This window comes from Camellia sinensis, chromosome 3 (assembly GCF_055761805.1).
Source record: "Camellia sinensis isolate YWXY chromosome 3, ASM5576180v1, whole genome shotgun sequence".
Classification (NCBI taxonomy): domain Eukaryota; kingdom Viridiplantae; phylum Streptophyta; class Magnoliopsida; order Ericales; family Theaceae; genus Camellia; species Camellia sinensis.
Genome location: NC_138963.1, coordinates 6031639 through 6051466, shown reverse-complemented (window position 1 = coordinate 6051466; position 19828 = coordinate 6031639). Strand labels below are relative to the sequence as shown.

The 19828-nt window shown below is 35.8% G+C and overlaps 2 long non-coding RNA genes across 2 annotated transcripts; both read left to right on the top strand.

Annotated features, from left to right (window-relative positions):
- Positions 1-10370: 10370 nt before the first annotated feature.
- LOC145820906 (uncharacterized) lies at positions 10371-12197 on the top strand. Its single transcript, XR_014362945.1, has 5 exons — positions 10371-10716; positions 10818-10969; positions 11107-11211; positions 11393-11453; positions 11966-12197. It is a non-coding gene; the product is annotated as an uncharacterized LOC145820906 (long non-coding RNA).
- A 4556-nt stretch (positions 12198-16753) lies between these two features.
- Positions 16754-19191, top strand: LOC145820905 (uncharacterized). Its single transcript, XR_014362944.1, has 4 exons — positions 16754-16841; positions 17332-17402; positions 18349-18389; positions 18717-19191. It is a non-coding gene; the product is annotated as an uncharacterized LOC145820905 (long non-coding RNA).
- Positions 19192-19828: the final 637 nt, after the last annotated feature.

The window sequence follows — 19828 nt, the reverse complement described above, 5'->3', positions numbered from 1 at the left end:
TGCTACAACTAACATGTATTCAACTTGGAATTGAGATACAAATGCAGTTACTATGATGCGCCGAGCCCGGCGCATGCAAAACAGATGAATGAATGCAAACATGCTATCATACTGTATGCTAATTGAAACATGCCCTAATCTAACCATCATAAGCGGATAAATAAAAGGGAGAAAGACGTAGGGTTGGAAGACATACATCACACACACGCACACTTATTACAGTTGTGCCCTCGCGCAGAGGGTCCGAATAAATAATATACAGTCCCAAATGAATAATTACAGTCCAAATATGTACAAAATCCTAATTAATTAACAAATTAAAATAGGAAAGCAATAAATTGGCATGCAAGCCAAGGACTGCCTCAAATCTGCTCCGGATGATGAATGATGCATACTCGGGTTGCCTTGTGCGGAGAATCCCTCGCGATGCCCCGGTTTGCCTCTATTTGCAATTGTTCTTGGAATGCGTGTCAAGCTCCGGAAGGCCGCTGATTTCTAATTTGCTGCAACAGAGAGCAACAAAGGGGCATGGCAAAGTATTTTCACATATGTATGCATGACTACTCTTCAGGGAGTGTAGTCCTCGATCCTCGTGCCACCAATCACGCATATCGATGCATGATGGCCGAGGAGTCGAATTGCACGACTCAATATGAAATGAATGCACACATAAACACAACAAGACCTAAACTCCATCATGGCTAATCCGGAGTGTCGGTGACTGGGAATTAAGACACATTCTGTCACTCGGAGTACGAAACGTCCCTCGTTTCCCGTGCTCGGACTAACTCCTATCCCAAGCACAATGCAATATGCATGACATGTATGAATACAACTAGTATACAACCTAGCATGCACAATGCTATGAAATGGCATACACGATGCACGAGGTAACACGACATACATAATGCGCTAACATACAACCTAGCATACACAATGCTATGAAATGAAATGGCATACACAATGCACAATGGACTTACACCAACATGAGTGGACCTCAGCCACACTTACATCAGTAGCCGTGAGATGAAAATGAGTCACTCGAAATGCGTGCACCCATGCACGCAAATCGAGGACCGATCCTAAGGCACAAATGCCACTCTAACAAGGCATGGCAAGGCACGAAATATGGCATACAGACATGCAAGTTTCAGCACTGAAATATGATGCAAAAATGATCCCAAAACATGGAAACATGGCACCCGATGCATGGAATGGCCCCGAAACACAAAACTAGGCATACGCATTGGCCTATAGCTATACAAAACATGCATTATTTTATCATGAAGTATGAAGACAGATACAAGACAGTCCCAAAACATACATATTTCCAGTTTATAACAAGCCTCAAAAATGAACACAAATAGGGCTAATCTATCATGCGAAAATGGCCCAAAAAGAGAGTTTAAACACAAAGGGACAGAAGCAGACCCTAAATGGAAAATATCCCTTTAACAAAGTTGAATAGGGACTCAAAAAAAGGCATGTTATAGTTTACATCAAGCCACGAAAATAATCACAAATAAGGCCAACCTATCATGCAAGAAAAGGCCTAAAAGAGGGGTAAGGAGACAAGTGGCAGCTTCTGTTCCCAAAAAGAGGAGATCCCTTCAACAATGTTGAAGAGGGGCTCAAAAAAAGATATTTTACAGTTTATGGAAAGATCCAAAACAGCTCACAAATAGGCCTAAAATACTATGCAAAAATTGGCCTAAAAGAGAGATAAAGAAGCAAGTGATAGCAGGAGGCCTCAAACAGAGGAGAGCCCTTCAACAATGTTGAAGAGAGGCTCAAAAAAAGTTATTTTACAGTTTATGGAAAAGTCCAAAACAACTCAAAAATAGGCCTAAAGTGCTATGCAAGAATAAGGCCTAAAAGAGAGTTAAAGAAACAAGTGATAGCTGCTGGCCTTAAACAGAGAAATACCCTTAATCAAACATGAAGATGAGCTCAAAATATGACTATTTACAGTTAGGGTCGGAGCCCAAAAAAGCAAGAAACTAAGGCTTATAGATGAAGCAAGAAAAGACTAGAAAATGGAAGAAAATGACTCACCCTTGTAGAACCAAACTTCAGCAGCTTTTGGACCAAGGAAAGGTGCTCCTAAACTCTGAAAAACAGCCTCAAGTTGCTGGAAGTGGAGTGTGGGTTGATAGGCTATGAGTTGGTGTAGAAATGGTGTAGGAGCAAGGGTATTTTGAGACTTGGAGTAGAGAGAGAGAGAGGCTTTAATGCAAGAGCTCCAATGGATTTTTCTAACCCTTCAAAATGCAGCTGAGGGGCTGGTTATATAGGCAAAGGAAGGGAGGAAAAGGGAGGGAAAATCAAATTCAAGTTTCCCCCCCAAAAGACCCCCCCTCGGATACAGGATCTGGGGGGAAAAAGAGGTCACATTTGTAAGGAACCAGGTGAGGGGGTCATGGCCGGCCAGGTTTTGAGGGTTCAGGTGGTCGGCCGGCCACCTCCCCTGGCCGGCCGACCAAGGGTCAAAAGGGGCAAGCAGAATTACTGGTCGGCCACCTCGAAAAGGTGGCCTCCCATGTGTGCACAACACAACTATGTGATTGAAACCCAGAAAGAGTGAACCAGGAGAGAGAAAAGACCATTTTCTAGAGGGGGTCAAAAGGGTCAGGAACAATTACTGGTCGGCCACCAAATATTGGTGGCCTCCCAGGTGTGTACAACACAAATATGGGGTTTAGGGTTCAAGAAAGTGGCTCCGGGGTGGTCAACATTGGCTTTCAAGTGAGGAAAACGGGCATCGGAGAGCGATGGAGAAATAAAGCTAGCTTTTCAGAACAATGGCTGGCCTCCCACCCTCCTACAAGCTTCCTAACTATGAAAATAAGGTCTCCACCAAAAATGAACCAAAACGGATGCAAAACGGTGGTTCGGGGACCGAAACGCAGGGCCTGGGGCCTCGAAAATGGGCTGTTAAACACCGGAGGTGGCGTTTGACCACGAAGTTGGTCTCTCGGGCCACAGTGTTCCTCAAAAGGGAGGAAATAAGGTGTATGCCAGAAACCGGAGCAAACGGAGGTGGTTAAGCGGTCCCGAACCGAGGCACACGGCCGTCGGCTCCGAAAAACCGGAAATCGGGCTCCAAACGGGAAAAATAGCCTACGACCACAAAACATAGCCTACGGCCACTGAGAGATGATCTACGAGGCCTCTCCCTCCCTTCGAAAAGAGAAAACAGAGAAAACAGAGCCTGGTTCGCAAACCGAGGCAAGGCGCGAAAGAGTCCGGAAGTTCGGAGGCAAGGCTCGCAGCCGAGACTCTAAAACTTCTGAACGAGCACTATATGCAATATCACCGAGTGCTCAACTGGTGACGTTTGAGTCTTAAGGTCGGTCAAAAATGGGGTGTCTACAGCCATCTTTAGAATAGCCGAGCCTATCTTAGTTGCATTTTTGCATGTGTTGCATTAGGCATTTCTGTATAGTTAGAATCATGCATGGATTTCTAACATAGCGTTTGTTTTGGCTTAGAGTACTCGGTGAGTGTTTATGTTTTAGCATCCTTGCATGCGTGTGAGTGACTGCGATGATAGCATGCTTACCATGAGGCTATATGCTTATGTGATATAACTGCCTGAATGCCTGTGAGTGAAGGTTGGGTTATTTGGATTGGAACAATTCATCGACGGCGAGTTTTAAGCCCACTAGATAGTGGCAAATCACCATGTTTTTTTAAGCCCACCCGAGGGTGGCAAAATCTACGTCTTAGCCTACTTGTGAGTAGCACCATCAAACCATTTTCAAATAAACAAACATGAAATGTTTTGTTCCAATTCAGGCAATCCAGTCTATACTTGTTTGTTGTGCGCATAACATAGTAAATCTAGGCTAATAACCGGAATAAGAACACGTAATGTTTTCAAAACAAGATATCATGGTTAGTAGAGGCCGATCTTCGGATCGGGCGAGCGGGGGTGCTCATAGCTGACCTTCCCCAATCGTACCTAAGTTCCCGAGCCGAGGTAACTTTGGTGATGACGGACACATGGCCTTAGGCACGAGTCAGGGTTTCCTAAATTTCCCAAAATAAAATATTTAGGTGGCGACTCTGTATCTGGCAAAGCAGTCCATGTTTGGCACTTCTTTCAAAAATCTGTTTTCTCAAAACGATTTGCCAGATTTGGACTCTTTGGTTCAGATTAAGAACCGTGACAATTTGAGTCCTGAACTGTAGTGAACCCAAAAACGAAAAGAACGGGGGACTCATCCCTCCCGGGGCGTTCGGGGACGTCTACATAAATATCGGCCTTTTTAGTCGATACATTTTGTAATAAAAATAGAAGCTCCAATGATTATTTTTGTACCCTCATTTAAATATTACTTTCGCTCGCGTTTATTGATTTGTTTAAGAATTGGCCGGAGGTAACCTCAGTTACTGGCCATCACGATGCTTAACCCTTAGATACGGGGAGCGGGTTGTGACAATGTTTATATACATTACATATGTATGATTATTTGGGAGGAGAAAAGGGATATACTCCATGTGTGATTATGAGTTTATATACATTGTATATGTATGATTGTTTGGGAAGAGAAAGGGGATGGATTCCATTATAAATAAGTTGGCCGGAGTGTCCTGAGTGAAAGTCCCGAAATTTATATATGGGAGCCAATCCCGCGGACGAAATATCCGTAAAATTACAATTGGAAGTGTTCGTGTGTTGATTGTGAAATTGTTAAACCATTGAGTTGTAGTCTCATTTGGGTTATAGGAAAACAATGAAATCGGCTCATGTATTGAAACGAATTGAAGGGAAATGAAATGAAATGAAATATGACTTGGTGTTCTATAACTATATAAAATGCGATCATTTTATTTCCGGCATTATAAATGCACATTGCACTTATACCTTTGTTAAACCTCATATACTGTGTTAGAATATTCCTGTTGGGCTGTGGCTCACCCTATTTGGGAAAAACATTTTCAAGTAATGATTTCTTGCCTCCACCATGACAATAGCATTGAAGGGACTTTTGGGAAGCAAGAGCTTCATGTTTTGTTTCACTTTTTTGTATAGCCTAGGGCTAAAATTGTGTAAGCTAGTCTCACTTTTGTTGTAACCAAGCCAAGACTTGGAAAGGTGTAAGCCTAAAAAGCATCTATTCACGTTAAACTCTTTGTACTATTAATGTTATGTAATGAAAGAACAATATATTCCGATTCATGCTGTTATTTTTATATGCTTTTGGATTATATTCATTGTATAATTTTCGGGGCGTGACACTGAGATAAAGCATATCCTTCAGATGTTCTAGTAATTTTTATTCCTAGAATTACATCTGCTACTCCCAAATCTTTCATCTCAAACTTTTTGTTCAACATTTTCTTTGTGGATTTAATCATGTCATTATTGCTTCCAATAATGAGTATGTCATCCACATAAAGACAAACTATGACATAGCATTTGTCTGTGTTTATGACATAGATGCATTTGTCATATTCGTTTATCTTAAAACCATCCGAAAGCATAGCGTGATCAAATTTTTCATGCCATTGTTTCGGAGCTTGTTTTAATCCATAAAGGGATTTGATAAGTTTATAAACTTTTTTCTCTTGGCCAAGAACTTGAAACCCTTCCGGTTATTCCATATAGATTTCCTCATCTAACTCGCCATTCAAAAAAAACTGTTTTAACATCCATTTGATGTATCTTCAGATTAATACAAAGTTGCAATCGCAATTAACATGCGAATAGATGTTATTCTTGTCACTGGTGAATAGGTATCAAAATAATCAAGGTCTTCCTTTTGTCTATATCCCTTAACCACAAGCCTAGCCTTATATTTATCAATTGAACTATCTACTTTCATTTTTCTCTTGAATATCCACTTATATCCAAGAGGTTTACACCCTGGTGAAAGATCCACCAGTTCCAAAGTATGATTTTGCAGAATTGATTCAATTTCACTATTCACAGCCTCTCTCCACAATAGAGCTTCAGGACTTGACATTGCTTCCTCGAAATTTTGAGGCTCAATTTCTAACAGGTATATCAGAAAATCTAGACCAAATGATTTAGAGATCCTAGCCCTCTTGCTACGTCTAGGTTCATCTGCTTCATTATCATTGCGGTCTTCACTGCTACCCATAGCGGTATCAAAAGTTCTTTTATTTGAACTTTTCTCTTAAGTTTCCTTGCAAGGAAAAATGTGTTTGAAAAACAACGCATTTCTTGACTCAATAATAGTGTTTATATGCATATCAGGATTTTCAGATCTATAATGCACTACTATTATTTACATAACCAATGAACATGCAATCAATGATTTTTGGTCCTATCTTAGTCGTTTTGGGACTAGGGACTACCACCTTGGCCAAACACCCCCACACTTTGAGGTAATTATAGGTAGGTCGTCGACTCTTTCATACTTCATAAGGTGTTTGATTGATTTTCTTATGGGGTACCCTGTTAAGGATAAAATTAGCAGACAAAATTGCCTTACCCCACAAGTTCTAAGGTAACCTTGAACTAATTAACATGGCATTCATCATCTCTTTAAGAGTTTGATTCTTTCTCTCAGCAACTTCATTTGACTAAGGAGAATAGGGTGTAGTGGTTTGGTGAATATACCACGTTCAGAACAAAATTCCTCAAATGGTGCATCATACTCACTACCTCTGTCACTCCTCATTATCTTAATAGTTTTGCCAAGTTGATTTTTAACCTCAAGTTTATATTGCTTAAAAGCTTCTAAGCCTTCATCTTTACTTCTCAATAAGTAAACATAGCAATATCGAGTGCAATCATCAATAAAAGTAATAAAGTATTACCTCCTCTAGTTTGAACAAATTTTAAATCACAAATATTTGTGTGAATTAAACTTAGAGGTACAATACTTCTTTCTACTTTATTAAATGATGCTTTAGAGAATTTTGCCTCAACACAAATCTCACATTTATGATTAGGACCAAACTCTATGTTTGGTAAACATTTTAAAACAACAAGTCTACGCAAAGAATTAAAATTTACATGTCTTAATCTACTATGCCATAAAAAAAGAAGACTCAGCAATATACATAGAAGATGTGTTCTTATTATTAATAGCCAAATTAGGTACAACAGTATTTACATTGAGCTTAAAAAGCCCATCACTCATATAACCTCACCCCATAGACATTCCACTCTTAGAGAGTACAACCTTTTTAGATTCAAAGACTAGAAATCAAATTCTTACGAATCTCTGGCACACGGAGTACATTGTTGAGTGTGAGTTCTTTCCCCGAAGTCATTTTCAGCACAATTTTTCTTGTCCTTTCACAGTTGAAGTGGAGGAGTTTTCCATAAAAAGTTGTTCTCCATTTTCCACCACTTTGTAGGTTGTGAACATCTTCTTTTCTGCACAGATATGGCTGATTACTCCAGTATCGACCCACCACTCCTTAGGATTGCCCACCAAATTTGTTTCAGAGACTACTGTAATAAGATTGATGTCTGTCACTACATCGGAAAGATAAAAATCCTTGACTATGTTAGCTTGTGCTGGCTTTTTTTTTTTGAACTCCCTCCGTCCTTGCGAACATGACAATCCTTAGCAATGTCCATCTTTGCCGCACATAAAACACTTGTCTTTGATCTTTTGTTGAACCCATTGTTGATCCCTTTGTTGATCTTACTAGTGGATCCTTGTTAGGGACCATTGCCATCATGCTTCTGTTTCTTATTATTGAACTTTGACCTTTGTTCATGTTCTACAACATTTGCTTTAGGCTACATGACATGATTTCCTGACTTCTTATCGGAACCACGGTTGTCCTCCTCAATTTTGAATCGCACTATCAATTCCTCTAATTTCATCTCCTTGCGTTTATGCTTTAGATAATTCTTGAATTCTTTCTAGGATTGTGATAATTTTTCAGTAATTGCCGATACCTGGAAAGATTCACTAAGAACTATCTCTTCTGCATTTATGTCATGGAGAATTAATTGGAGATCTTGAACCTGGCTAATAATCATTTTAGAATCTATCATTTTAAAATCCAGAAAACGGCCGACAACAAATTTATTTGTATCGGCATCCTCTGTCTTATATTTATAATCTAGAGATTCTCACAGTTCTTTAGTAGTGCTTTTGACACTATATACATTACACGGTGTATTGTCCAACCCATTGAGGATATAATTTCGACACAAAAAATAACCATGTTTCCATGCATCGACTGCAGCAACCACTTGCCGGTCAGTTTCTATCTCGTTCAATGCCGAAGCTTTTTCATGAGTGAAGCGAGCCAAATTCAATGTTGTAAGATAAAACATTATCTTTTGTTGCCACCTTTTAAAATCATTTCCATTGAATTTTTCTAGCTTCTCCTCATGATTTACCAGTACTGCCAGAGTCATCACTGGCACAACAGGTGTGGGGGTAGGAGTAATAACAGTCTCAGTACTATTTATTTCAGTTGTCATAATTCTGAAGAAATAATAACACATCAATCACAAATTTATACAAAAAAGAATTTACACACAAAAATATACAAAATAATATTTTGTAACAAAATTTCAATGATAAACAATATATTACTACTATGTTATCAAAGCAATCATTAAACAGTATATTACTACTATTTTAAGAAATTAAACAGTATATGACTACTATTTAATTTTCCAAAACAAAATATTCATCTGCCTAACACAGAAATAAATAAAAACGGAATTCTACTTTAAGATTGTTACACCCAGTGATGTGTGTGTATAAATTAAATGTATAATTAAAATAAACAACAAAATAAAATAATTCAGGAAATAATTATACAAATTAAATTTTGAATTAAACGCTTACAGAAATTAAAGTCGATGCTTGTGTTGGACATAATCTCCTTAAAGTAGATTTCGCCCTCGCTCTGGTGCTTCGAGTTTTAACAGCGTCTACTTCCCAGGATGCAATGACTACTACTTGATTTGTAGCATTGCAAAATCAAGTCTTGCGAACAAAATTATGTAGTAACTCTTTCTCTTTCTTTTCCTAAAAATAAATGCAGAAACAGATGCTGGAGTGCAGGAGGACGAATTGAAGAAGAAATTGAAGAATTTTGGAAAATTTTTGATGCAAATGAATGTTGGAAAGGCAAGATATATATAGGAAAATTGGTGGCTATTCGAACAGGTGCCAACAGATAGGCAACTATTCGGACAGATTCAAAATAGAAAAGAAACCTGTTTGGATAGATACAAATCTGTCTAGTTCGAATGAACCTGTTTTGAACCCTTTGAACCTGTTCGGGTGAAGGAAAAATCTGGACCAATTTATTTTGAATTTTGAAACCAAAATTAAAAATCTAAATAATAAATCAGGATGGTTTTTGAATTTGTCCTACACACATTTGTCCTACTAGGACATTTGGATGGCTTAGATCTATTCAAATTATAAAATAACAGCTGAAATATATTTTCTAAAAAATATCCTACATGTACATTTTCTATTTTCCCGCTTCTTTCTTTTATTTTTTCTTTTTCTTACCCATCCTTCCATGATCCCACGATCTCACCTTCCTCTCTCTTTTCTATTTATTTTTTTTTTAATTTTCTCTCATTTTTATTTTTTTCTCTATTTTTTTTCTTCTCCTTTTTATTCACTTATTTTTATTCATATTATATGGAAAAGTCTGCGATCCTAGAATTAGGAGCCAGATTTTACTTTGTGTAGTGGGGATTAAATTAATGAATTTTATAGTCCATAAATTAAATAAATTTGAACAATTAATTATTATTTTTTAAACATATTGAACACCTGATAAACTTCATAAATTTAGACCATAAATGAATCTTCAACATCTATATAATAAGGCATAAAACTTTTTGAAAAATGTATCAAAATGTATGTGAGATACATTTTGATTCAATGGCTGAGATCAATTCCAAATATATATCAATGGTTGGGATGTGTTTGATTCCCGCCCAAACAGCCTCTACTCTCTCTCCCACGCCTACCAAACACGCCTGCCTCTACCCAAACGTTATCCTCAACTCTCTCTCTCTCTCTCTCTCTCTCTCTCTCTCTCTACTGTGCTTCACAACCGATCTGAGATCAGATAGCATTGCTGAAGGACGGAAGGAGGTCGAGATCAGATAACATTACAGTATAGCATGGCTGAGATGTGTTCGATCTAGGGCTTGATCTGATCGATCTTCGGAAGGAGGTCGAGATCTAGCGTTCATATCTGGTGTTCCGATCAGACCACTGCAATGGTATCCACAGTATGATTTCACACCCATGTTTCAGACCACTTCTAATTAAAGGATAATTTGAGTTTTAATTTCGGAAACACTTTGCATCTGATTATTTATCGATTTTGCAGGGGATAGATTTGCATGGCTGTGTGACAACGAGTTTTCACGCCAGACATTGGCAGGGGTTAACCCAGTAAACATTGAACTCTTTGGTGATAATGCTTCAGCAGCTGTGCCGGTAGACAACTTGACAAATTTTCCCCCTGTTAATACTCCAGTGGCAGCACCTGTTGGGCATGTATCCATGTCCCCCCCTTGGGGTTGGTGCTCCAGTAGCTGCAACAGCAAACAAATCGACAACATTTTCATCGGGATTGCCATCAAACGGTGCAAATTCTTTTGTCAAAGTTGCTGATGGAGGGCAGTGGCCCAACATGCTTCCTCATCAACCTTCTTTATTTCCTGCTACTGGTAGTCAGCCTACTGCTCAGCCATTCACTCCACCAGTTAGTGGATCTTCAAACAATTAGGTGTGCTTCATGGCTTATCTTCTTTCATCCAGTTATACAACTCCGCTATGGTTATTGTAGTAGTTTTAAATTTTACCTAATACACTATGCTATTTTTGCAGCCATGGAATTTGTCTATTGCCTCAAATCCACAAGGTCCTTCGAGTATACCATCTGCACAAATATCGCAGGCTTTTTCAAAACCTGCCCCAGACGTCACTTCACAATCCTCTTCATGGAAGTTAAACCAAGTGGGAGAACAGAACTTCCAGAGGTGATGATGGAGTTACATATTTGCTCCATCCTCTTATTTTTTGTGTTCCTTTTGGTTTTGTTCATGGTTTTCCACATCTTACAATTTATTGTTCTTTTTTGATAAGTATCTTACAATGAATTATATTTTATATGCAGAATTTATTCACTGCAACTTATCCATCTTCTGTACCAGTTCCGGGCTGGCAAACTGGTCCACCCCAGGGATATGGATTCAATATGCAATATAACAATACTGCAATGGTATCTAGCACACCCCAACATAATTATGTTGATTACTTGCTGCTGTCTCTTATTTTTAATTATGTTGATCTGGCGTTCAGTAGTTCTCGCCTCGCCGGCGTCGGCGCTGCCACATCGGATTGATGGAAAAAAAAAATTGGAAATTTCGACTTCTTTGGTTATTGATTTGTTGATTTTGCAGACATGTGGTTCTACCTCCTGAAGTCCCCAAACTTCTTCCCAAGAATCGCCTTCTCTCTGAAGTAAGTAACTAGGGTTTAAAGAAAATGGAGTGGAATAGAAATTTCGCCTTCTCACTGTGTTGTCATTAGGTATATGAGATAAATAAATCAAATTACTTGATTTTGGTTTTATTTCACATTTGAAATTTTCTACTGAGATAAATTTCGCCTGTTCACATTCCAGTAGAAATTTTGTGGAATAGAATTGGCTGAGATGTGTTCGATCTAAATTTCGCCTGTTCACATTCCAGTAGATCAGTTTATGAGAAAATTTGATCAGTTTATGAGAAAATTTGATCAGTTTATCAGTTTAAAGAAAACAAAACACTTTTGATGGTATCATATATTTGATAATTTTTGATGGTATCATAATTTATATTTCACATTTCACTTTTGATGGTATCATAAATTTGATAATTTCACATTCCAGTATTTCACTTCCAAAACACTTTTGATAATTTTTAGAGCACTGTTTATGCAAATTTCAATATTAAACAATTTGATGGTATCATATATTTGATTTTGTGTATCAGAACGAGCGGCGTGCGTTTGGGGTGCAGCAGAGCCGAGGATGGGTCCACTATGCTCTTCAGGAGGCCTCTGAACTATCAGCAGCAGCAGGAGAATGGTGGTTTTTCTTAGGGGTGTGGGAGTGAGTGTTTAGAGAGATGGGAAATTGGGTTTAAAGATTCATTACATCTCCTTTCCCTTTATCCATTAAAAAATAACACCTTTTTATACCCACCTTCAAATTCAAATACCCACCTTCAAATTCAAACCTTCGATTCCCTCTCCTTTCAGATCCGTAGCGTTCCACTCCAATCCCACCCCAAATTTTGAATTCTTGCCGAAGAAAACCCCTGTTTCGCCTCTCTCTCTCTCTCTCTCTCTCGCATTCGGTGTTTCTCTGCTTCTGTTACTTTCTCGGAGTCGTGTGAACAGGTATGTTCTGTTTCTCTGCTTCTGTTTCGCGACCTTTTCTTGAATTTCTAAATTCTAGGGCTTATTTGGTTTCTGTTTTAGTCAGCCAACACTCACCCCCTCAAGAATTCAAGTTTCTTTTTCAGTATGTGTACTTTTCTGATAATTGTTCGAATTAGTGAGAGAAAGCTGAAAGGTAAATTGGGTTTTTTTAGGATAGCGAGTATGATTTTATTTTATTTTATTTTTTAGTTTGTAAAACTTTTCTTTTTTTTCTTTTTTTTTTAATTTGCTGCTCATTTATTGTTGTCAAACTAAATCCGTGAATTTGAGAGGCCCATTGAACTTTGTGGCTCATCGCATTCAACATTCCCTTCAAAATTTTGTGTCAGACCCCTTGAAGAATCAACATTAATACAGAACTCTCTCTCTTTCTCTCATACCTTCAATCTTTATTGTTTTCATCTTCAGTAATATCATAGCTTCATTCAATTGAAATGTGTGAAGAGAATAGTCCAAGTACAAATTAGAACAAGAGACACTCTATGAATTGAAGTTTATGGGTTCTTCTGGGTCTGCAATTCAATATGAATACTAGGTTATACAACATTTTTGCTTCTGGGTACTGAATAGTGAAGACCGAATTTGCTTTGATGGGTGTTCTTCTAATGAATTTGGTTTTTTTTTTTTTTTTAATATCAGCTGCTTATGACAAGGAAGGTTTCGACTAACTTTAGACGTTTTAGGCATTTTAATCGGATGTGTTTTGCTTATTTTTGAAGTAACTGGGTTTGATTTCTATTTGTTGCTTGAAATTGTCAAGTGGGAAATTTAGGGGAAATTTATGTTTTTCTCGGATTCTCTTACCTTTTCGGGAAGAAAGCGGGGATGAAGAGCTTTCTGTTCTTCCTAGGCACACCAAAGTTATTGTAACAGGAAACAACAGAACAACAGAACAAGGTGTCATCAAGAAGGCTGTTGGTCTTGGTGGTTGGCATTGGCTGGTAATTTTCTTTTTTACCTTTACACCACTTTATCCTCTATTCATTTGACTTTAATCATATCATTGCTATTTTAAATTCTTTTGCCAAGTCACATTATTGTTATCTTTCTAGCTTTTTCAATTTCTAAGGCCTGTGGTGCTCTCTTGCCAGGTGCGATTCCTGAGTTTGAGCTCCTATTTCCCTTCTATTGAATGTAAAGAAATAGAAGTGAAAATCATCCAAATTTAAAATTTTGTTTTCTTACTAAACATCTGTATTATCAAACATATATCTATATAATAAGGGAAGAGGGTTTTTGGTGTTCTGTTTGTGCATTCTTATCCCAATTTTTATTTATTTATTTTTTTATGTAGCTTATGGGTTTGGATTTAATTGTTTAAAAAATTTTGGGTCTGAAATGTATCTTGATTGGCAATGAGCTTTTACTTTGTTCACTTATTCTTTATTTTTATTTTTATTTTTCCACAAATTTAATATCCCAATACAACATCAAGGAACCGGCAAGGAACCATTAAGAGCACTACAATTTATGTAGCTGAAGTGTTATTTGGGGTTAGACCCAAATGTTTCTCTGCTGAATGGAACCAGTAAGAGCACTAAAATTTATATATAGAAAAATTAACGTGGTTTAAATTCATTATGGTTGTAGTCTTCACATTACCTAGAATCAATTTGCATATTGATTTTGTATGCATGTTTTTCTGATTTTTATGCGTACATGGAATTACTGTCGTATTTAATTTAGTTTTGGGATCTTTCCAATTATATAACTCTCCATAAGAAAATGATGTTTTATTTTAGATATTTAAATTTATTATTAGCAACACATTTAATTATCTATTTCTTGGCGAATTTTAATTGAAAGAACAAGAATTTTGTTTACGAAAGATAGAGGGTAACTCTTCTAGATTAATGTTAAAGACTTGCACTTTGGAATTTACAATTCATTTGCAATGACATCGCAATGGAGTTGAGTTACATGATTGAATTTGTAATAAATCAAAAGTTAATATGTAATTTGTCATATCATTACATATAAAATTAGAAGAGATTGTTTTTTATTGGTGTGAATTCTTTTTCCAATTATTATTATTTTGTTTGTTTGTTTGTTTTTTGTTTTGTTTTTTTTTTTTTTAGGACGTATACATTGACCACTTCCCATCATTTCTCCCCTTATTTTATTAAGGGTAGCTCTAATTTAATGGATAAATAAAAAATATTGGAAATAGCAAATTAGTTGCTTTTTAAGAACAATAATTAAGAAATTGAGGTGATTCACCTACAAAGTGGCTTATCAAATAATGTCAGCTACTTCATACGTTAAAAAATACTAAGAAAAATAATATATAGATCAAGAATTCAAACACAAAACAAATGTTAATAAAGTAATGTATGTTTTAAATTCACTTCACATGTGAATTCGACTGTAACCGAGTTAAACCACACACTATTTAATTTAATTTTTTTTTTTTTTGATATACTATTTAAGGCTATATTTGTTTGGGTATACTACATAATTTCTCTTAAGTAGTTTTATGAAAAATCATCTAACCTTTGTAGGTCGATTGATTGATCCTGAACATTTTTGGCTATTTGATCACAACTTTGAGACACTTTTCATAAAACATTTTTATGATCGTTAACATTTTTGCAACACATAGACTGTAATATAAGAATTTTATTAGATAGTGCCTTCAGGCACGGGCAATCTCTGTTATTTTTTAAAAAGGTGTTATTTTTAAAATGAAAGTGGTATTTGATGAATCTTTTTTCTCTTTGTTTCACTTTTTTAGGTTGGTGATGATATACGGACGATGATCCAAGTTAGGTTTTTTTTCCAATCAATTTGTTTCGTATGAATAAAAATTTCAGCATCGACAACCACCCTCCCTTCGAACTCGCACTCGCAAGGTTCGATTTCTGCCTCTCCCCTTTCGTAGATCAGTTTATTACTTCTTTTAATTAATTTCAATAAACTTCTTGATTTCTAATTTCGTAGATCAGTTTATTGCATTCCAGTAGATCAGTTTATGGCTATGTCTGGTTTGTCTATATGGTTGCAACACCACCACCGCTGCTCATCATCACCACTGCCGCTGTTGATGCAAAACCCACTTAAACAAATCACTAACTCATACTTTTGTACAATATTATTACTATTTTTTTAAATAAGTTTTAAACATCCAATACAGACTCAACACAATGTATGCTACAACACTATGGATTGGGAATCAGATCACAGTGAACATTTTGAGTTGTGTATTGTATGTGTTTGTTTGAACCTACATGGAAGGAAGCACATGCGAATTTGGGACAGTGACTGCATACCCTTTCTCTTTCTTTTGATTTTTTAAGTATCTACTGTATTGTTCTGCATGCTAATTTTGTAATTAAGTTCTGATGTCAAACTTAAACATTTCAATTGACTTAAACCCACTTCATATTGTATTGTTTTGCATGCTACATCCTTTCAATTTTCTCCCACAAAAGCACCCTGTCACAATTATATATATATATATATATATTTTAATCTTAATATATATATTCCTTGCCTTCCATAGCTCCTACAGTATTACCTACACTTCCTTCACTGGGACAAACTTCATATATTATACCAAGGGATTGTTGATAGTGTATTATTTGCTTCTTTTGACAGTGGCATATATTCTTCAACCTTGAATAGATTTAATTTTTTGAATTGGATATTTTGATGGCTATACTAGAAATGTATCAATGTGCTCTATCTTCATTTATTTGTTTTTTTGAATTAATGATTGAAGACTGAATAGTGATCTTTGAAACATAAACTTGACACGCAGACCTGGCCATAATGCAAATGAAGATGTTCACTTGACAGTGAGGAAATCTACAGCATGTCCGCATTTGAATATGAGAAATATGGGATTTGTTACGCTACACTAGATGTAAATTATAGTATTTATGGTGCATATATGGTGGTGAAAATCCATTAGAAAAGGAGATTGTAAACTTAAGACTAGGGAAAGCTTCGAGTAACTCACTTAGAGATCAATTAAAATTTGTTATTTAAAATATTAACATATAGTTCTGGGAAAGCTACTGAAGATTAAATTTGGTTTTGTTGGTTGTTGTTTATGTTGGTTGTTGATTTACTTGATAGATAGTATAAATTTGTTTTGTTTTTTTGTTTTTGTTTTGTGGCATAAATTTATGCTTGGATTTTCTAAATGATAAATGGTGAACTTCAAAATACTTATGATTATAACGAATTTTGATTTTGGTTTTAATTTGAATTGGATACTTTGATGATGGTTATACTAGAAATGTATCAATGTGCTCAATCTTCGTTTATTTATTTTTCTTAATTAATGATTGAAGACTAGATAGTCATCTTTTAAACATAAACTTGATATGCAGATCTGGCCATAGAGCAAATGAAGATGTTCACTTGATAGTGAGGAAATCTCCAGTCCTCGATTTCTGCCTCTCGAACTCGGCTCACAAGGTAGTCCTCGGTTTCTACTTCTCCCCTTCTCTCTCTGTTGGGCTGTGTGTTTTTTTTATTATTGCGATTTCTGATACTATTTGGTTAATTTTAGGTTTTTTTTTTTTTTTGAGTTCATCGTGTCCTGCCTCTCTCTTTCTCTTTCTGACGGGCTGTGTCTATTTTTTAATTGTATCTACATATGAATAATTGCGATTTCTGATGTTGTTTGGTTAATTTTAGTGGTTTTTTTGAGTTCATTGTGAAATTCGATTATATTTGATTGGATGTTATTGTTGCTGTTGTTTATATTCATGTTATTGTGTGTACGAATTTTTTCTCGGAAAAAAGTACCCATAAAGTGCCTTCAATTTATAAATGTGGTTTCACACAATCACAGCACCTTCGATCTTCCTTACCATTGCCAGACTTGGCTTGGAGAATGAGATTTAATTATTATGGTGTTACCCTCCCTCCGAAATTTCGACAATTTTTACTTTATTTTTAACAGGAAATTTCAACATTGTCGAGGAAGCATCATTGTATCAGTGAAGTTTCGGTTCAGTTCTTATCCTCGAGACAGTGAGTCTTCGCTCTCAGTTTTTAGATTTGATACATTGATTTCAATAAATTTCTTGATTTCTAATTTATCTTATTTGAAATATTGCATTCCAGTATAAAAATTGTTAATTTCTGTGTTTGATATTAAAGATTTAGATTTTGTAACAATATTATCTGATGTAAAAATGTGAAACAGCACATATCAACTCAAACAGAAAGGAAACAAGTCACCAATTCCTTTGTTGTTTTTCAGCTATGTTAACTCACAATTTCATTATTCTTTTTTGTTTTCCTCAAAGATGTTTGGTTCATAGAATTGTACAGCATTTGAGGATAACAGAGTATTTAACAATTCTTCCAAATTTGAGTTTGAATTCCCAAACAAGGCACAACTCTTGATAAAACAATGTAACCAAGAACAATAAAATGGCTGCATCATTCACAAAATAAAAATTCAATGATATGATCAATTTTTTTTAATATGATATCACCGTTATATTAAAAAAAAAAATTTTAACGTCCAATGCCCATTTACAAACGAATAATAGTGTGATAAGTAAATTTGTTTATCTTATATCATGGCTCAACACAATCCATATGTTGCACATATTGTTTTATAGTTTGGCAACTTAATTTCAATAGGACTTCTAATATAATATATCCTTTTAGTCATGGGGGAACCAAAATTTAAAGCTTAAATTAAAAAAAAAAAAAAAAACTATCCATGCATTCTTCTTTAATTGAATTGTCATTTGTGCTTCTATTTTATTGCACTTTTCATCAGGTTTATTTAAGAAAATTAATTCCATGATTGTATCCATAAATCCTATATCACATCTCTCTTGCTTGCTTTGTATCTTCAAGGATTAACAGGTTTCTTGATTTCTTCAGTGCAATGGTATTTTAAAGTGCGTAGGTTTCTTGATTTCAAATTTAAAACTCTCTCTCTCTCTTTTCTCTCTCTCAGCTTTTGTTGTTTCCTTCTTTCCCCCATCAGAGCTCACTCCGGTAAGTTATTTCTCTCAGATTTTGTTGTTTCACTCCTCTCATTCTTTCTCTTTCAGCTTTTGTTGCCCTCCGTGAAATTTATAATTTTAAAGTTGCCCTTTTGTTCTCTATTCTGTTTAAAATATGTAGAAATTCAAACATGTCTACAACTCCAGATATTGATTATTCTTTGTTTTTCCTTTTCCCCTCCCGTTTCTGCCTCTGCTACATTAATTTTGTTTCCTAGCTCTTTGATTTACACATTATGATGAGAAGGTAGACCAATGTAGCTCTTTTTTATTTTTTAGATAACTAAATGAAGAATTATGTTCGAAATCAAAATTACAGCGCTGATAGGAAGTTGACTGACTGGAATACAGGGAGAAACTAAGCCTGGGCGCAAAACACTTCTCCTGATGATGGTTTATTAGATAGACTTATGCCACTGGGACACCCAAGTATGTGTTCCATCAGTGCAATGGTGTTTTAAAGTGCGTAAGTTTCTTCATTTTTCATTCAAAAATTTTAAATATGATTCAAACTCCAAGGTTTATTTGGTAGCACATTGTTGTTCATTGTTGGTTTTCAAATAATTTCTTCTTCCCTCTTGCTTGCTTTGTATCTTCAAGTGATTAACAGGTTTCTTGATTTCTTTAGTGCAATGGTATTTTAAAGTGCGTAGGTTTCTTGATTTCAAATTTAAAACTCTCTCTCTTTTCTCTCTCTCAGCTTTTGTTGTTTCCTTCTTTCCCCCCATCAGAGCTCACTCCGGTAAGTTATTTCTCTCAGATTTTGTTGTTTCACTCCTCTCCTTCTTTCTCTTTCAGCTTTTGTTGCCCTTCGTGAAATTTATAATTTTAAAGTTGCCCTTTTGTTCTCTATTCTGTTTAAAATATGTAGAAATTCAAACATGTCTACAACTCCAGATATTGATTATTCTTTGTTTTTCCTTTTCCCCTCCCGTTTCTGCCTCTGCTACATTAATTTTGTTTCCTAGCTCTTTGATTTACACATTATGATGAGAAGGTAGACCAATGTAGCTCTTTTTTATTTTTTAGATAACTAAATGAAGAATTATGTTCGAAATCAAAATTACAGCGCTGATAGGAAGTTGACTAACTGGAATACAGGGAGAAACTAAGCCTGTGCGCAAAACACTTCTCCTGATGATGGTTTATTAGACAGACTTATGCCACTGGGACACCCAAGTATGTGTTCCATCAGTGCAATGGTGTTTTAAAGTGTGCAAGTTTCTTCATTTTTCATTCAAAAATTTTAAATATGATTCAAACTCCAAGGTTTATTTGGTAGCACATTTTTGTTCATTGTTGGTTTTCAAATAATTTCTTCTTCCATGTGTTTGTTTTTTTTATTATTATTTTTATTTATTGAGTTGGCCTTCCATGTGTTTTGTATTAGCCACAACTGGTTGCATATGTAATGCTTGATAAAAAGGTTCA